Below are 4,664 nucleotides of genomic sequence, written 5' to 3' on the forward strand. Positions count from 1 at the left end.
CATCAAACACTGTCCACCATAAGCAACCATTATCACATTTGACATGTCAGTGTCATAGTGTTTACTATCATAACAACCTTGAGTTACCTCTGTACAGCAAATTGACAGACCAGTGCTATACTACTTAGAAGAAAGTGTAACTGAAAACGATTGAAACCAGTATCAAGGGCTATAGGTTCAGCCTCTAAATGCCTTTTTAAAATAGAGGCTAAATATAATCCTCTCACACCCAATTGCAAGCAACAAACCACACCCAAGCCTCAAACAAAACAGAAAACACACCTTTGTAGAATCCAGCTACTCCACTCATTTTCCCAAATTTAAAGCAACCTCCACCTATCAACCAAATGCCTTTTTTCAATATGAGGCCAAATCCAATCATCTCACACCCAATTTTGAGCAACAGACCACAACCAAGTCTTAGCCAATACAGAAAACATATCTTTGTATACAGAATCCAGCTAACGTCTCAAATAATTTTTCAGCATACATATTTAATATATATGAAGAAAGGATGCAACCCTGACCCCTTCTTTCCTGATTTTACACAATGCAGTGTTCCTCTTTATTCTTTTTGGATAATTGCTTCTTGATCTATGCATAGAGTTCACATGAACATAATTAAGTTCTGTGATTGCCATTCTTCTAATTGTAAACCATATTTATTGCTACTCAAACAATCAAATGCCTTGTATAGGCAATAAAACACAAATAGATACCATTCTGGTATTCTTTGCTTTCACTTTCTGACACAAACAATCATGTCCCATATGCCATAGACTCTTCTGTACCTCTTTTGATTTTCCTACAGATTCTTGCTGAGGGGCTATTCTAATTCTTTTTTAATAATCTTCAGCAAACTTTTACTTGCATGTGCATATTAATGATAATATTTGATAATTTCCATACTCTGTTGAATCATCTTCGTGGGGAATGGAAGAAGTATGGATTTCTACCAGTGAGGAAGTGAAGCACTTTTTGGCAGAAGATCAAGGAATGCAGGTTTCAAAATAATAGATTGCATTTTGATTTCAGGAAAACAAAGATTCTTACCACTGGACCAATAGGCAGCATCTTGATGAATGGAGAGGAAATTGAGACGGTCAACAGCTTCGTCCTGGATCCACAATTAACACCCTTGGATAGTACAGCTAGGAAATAAGGAAACACATTGCACTGGGAAAATTTACAGTTAGGGACCTCTCCAAATTATTGAGAAGTAATGATATCAGTTTGAGGATGAAGGTGCATCTGATTCAGGCTATACTCCTCCTGATTACTTGCTGTATATCTGAAAGCTGGACAATGAATAAAGATGACAGAAAAACAATTGATGCCTTTGAACTGTGGTGTTGGAGAAGAGCAATCAACAGCCCATGGACAACTAAGAGAAGAAACTGATATATCTTGGAGAGGGTGCACCGTGAGTGCTTTTTGGGGGCAAGAATGTTGAGGCTTCACCTCATGTTCTTTGGGCATGTTGCTAGGAAAGGCTACTTCTTGGAGATGGACATGATGCTCAGAAGGGTGGAGGGTTGGCGAAGGAGAGGAGGAATGACAAGGTTACTGCTGCAATGGTTTTTGTGCATAAGGAAGTGTGCGGATGGTGCAGGATAGAGCAGGGTTCAGATTTTTTGTTCATAGGGTCACTATAAGTCGTACTCGACTTGATGACACCTAACAACAACTGGTTAGCTGGTCACATTATTATCTTTCAAGTGTCCCGGCATAGAGTATAAGTATATTCAGGGCTACATTTTTATGTTGAAACATGCTGATTGGTATTCCTTCTATGCCTGGGGCTGGCTTGCTTGCTTGCTTGATTGCTAACATCTTCAGTGCAACTTGGACTTCCTCTTTCATTCAATTATCATTGGTTCTACTTAGGGAGCTCTGGTGATGATCTTGTAGGTAAGGAGATGTGGTGCCAACCCGAAGTTACATGGTTTAAATCCACACGCTACTTTCTTGTTACCAAATTCAACACAGACCACCTGGACAATTTGTATACACGGATTTCAGATCCAAAATAGTAAGGTGTGTGGTCAGTGTCCTGCCTACAGTGTGCATGACCTAGATAAAGAATTGCATCACTGATGGGCAACAATAAGGTGGATCCAACCATAGAGGCACAAGGCAGTGTACAGAAATTTTAGTAGCTCTTGAAAGAGTCACTGCTCACTGTTATGGCTCCAGAAACCTGATTGGACACTAAGGTCAGTGATGTCTGGCTTTCCGAGAGAGAAATCAAGGAACCATGAGTGGAAGTGAATGTAAAGGCAGCTAATCAGAAAAAGGGCTTTCCAGAAAGAGGAATGAGTCGCACTCTCTGAGGAAAGGAAAGGAGTGGAGGTGATAGACTATGAGGGCTTAGGTCCTTGTGCAGTTGATTTACTTCCTCCTGAGACTGGCTTTATGCAACGCTGGTGAGTGGTATTTTGGTCTAATGGAATGACATTGCTGCAAGTTTCCAGCCTGGTCTTTGTTCATGAGCTCAGTTATTCTCAGGCACATAAAATGCTAATTAGATTGCTTTAGGATGCTCTTTGCTATGCATGTCAACTTTCTGAAGCATTGGCAGCTTCTTTTAAGGTAAAGATAGGCTTTCTTTGGTGTTGATTTGATAAGGACTAGCTTTTGCTCTTTTCTAGGGGCCTTTGCTTTGCATGTCCTCAGTCTGTGCTCTATTAACTTCTTTGGCAATATTCCAGCAGAAACTGTAAAGCATTCATGATTTTAACTTTCTCTTTGACTCTCCTTTCCTATGCTTTGCCCCAAATTACTTCACAGTTATCTAATCTCTAGTATTGAAATCTCCTCCCACATGATTTTACGCCTCCAAAATGCCTCTGAAGCATCATATTTAAGTCTGGGCTGACTTGCTGGCAATGAATTTAGAGATAGGTTCGAATGGAAATTTGAGAGTGTTTTCTGACACTGATTTGGGTCTTTCTCTTTATTTCTTGATTTTACAACAGACCTTTCTTCATGAATGGTGTCCTGGATGTCACCTCACAACTCATCCAGTCTCCAATTAATAGTGTTTAAAACATCAAATATATCCTCTTTTGTGATTGGTTTTTAGTTTTGTATTTATTTGCTTAAAAAATTATGTAACTTGTATTTCTTTCATTTACATGTGTTTCACACTTTTCTTCAAATTCTTGATATGATTTTTTAATGTTCAGCTGAAATAGACTTTTCTGTATTTATTTAAACTTCTGTATTTATTGAAATTTTGTACAGCTTGAGAAGAGTTCTGAATATACCATGGACTGCGAAGAAAACAAACAGGTTTGACCCTGATAGGGTTAAACCAGGCTGCTCCTTGGAGCCAAGGATTCTGAAGCTTCATTTGACATACTTTGGACATGTCGCAAGGAGGGACCAGTCCTTGAAGAGGAATGTCATGCTTGGGAGGGTGGAGGAACAGCGCAGGCAAGGAATACCCTCTACAAGGTGGATTGATTCAGTGACTGGGGTGATGGGGGTAGGTGTGTCAGAAAAAGTGAGATTGGCACAGGACCGTGCAGAGTTTAGGGCTGTTGTACATAGGGTCGTTTTGAGTCGCAGGTGACTCAACGGCAATAACAACAACAACACTACAGCTTTAATTTTTATTTAAATATAACTAATTGCTAGATTGTCCCACAGTTAGCCTGGTCTTCATATTTGGCCTTGTTTTGACTCCTGTTTCTGAGCTTCTTCATCAATTTTCTGCAGAGATGTAGCCAGTCTGATTCCTGGGCAGACCATTCAAGTGAGGTTTATGTGTGTAGTTGTTACTTCTGTTTTTCTAAAAAGGTTTTTTAAATAAATGAAACATTCATTCTAAAATATATCTATCATTTTTCCACCACCATTATTTCTATCACCAAGTCTCTATCTTTCAACTACCAGCCCTTCTTTGTTTCCAAGGTTACGATTCCAGTTATCAGTTCTTATTAACGCATATTAGTTGCATACTTTATAAATTTCAACTACAGAAGTTGGTGAAATTTCACACTCTCTTCATGTTGGGCTTTACAGTTGGTGTATATATTTCAATGTATTAACTTAATTAATTCCCCTGTGTGTGTTTGGGTAGTATCCATTTACTCAGCATTTTACCTCATTGTAGATCTTGAAATGTAATATTTTTCTATGACTATAACATCACTCCTCTCAAATTTGTCATTATGGCATAATCACATTGTTATCTGAATCAGATTTAACAATTCCAGTGCATCTAAACTCAATAGTGTCAAAGATGTTGATCTTTATGAATTTTCCATTTATTTATTAATTTTTATTTTATTTTCTTAATTTTCATGAACATTTACAGAGATTTTGGATTTCCATTCATTCATTGTTGCACTTTTCTCCCTGCCCAGGCCTCCCCACTAGTCTCTCCTCTCTTGGAAAAGTAAAGGAAAAATTCTTCGTTTGGTGTACAATCCCCCCACACCCTTCCCACTGCCCTGAGTAAACCGCCACAGTGCAACCTTAATTTTGGACTCCTGTCATAACCATAATACCCTATCATATATGTGGGAGGATGTCAAAGATATCATTCAGGAAGAGTTTAAACGGTCATTACAAAGACAGAAGAGGAAGAAAAGACCAAAATGGATGTCAGAAGAAACTCTGAAGATTGCACTGGAGTGTAGAGAAGCCAAAGCACA

The sequence above is a fragment of the Elephantulus edwardii genome, unplaced genomic scaffold (assembly GCF_000299155.1).
Source record: "Elephantulus edwardii isolate Elephantulus edwardi_28Jun2011 unplaced genomic scaffold, EleEdw1.0 scaffold00293, whole genome shotgun sequence".
NCBI lineage: Eukaryota > Metazoa > Chordata > Mammalia > Macroscelidea > Macroscelididae > Elephantulus > Elephantulus edwardii.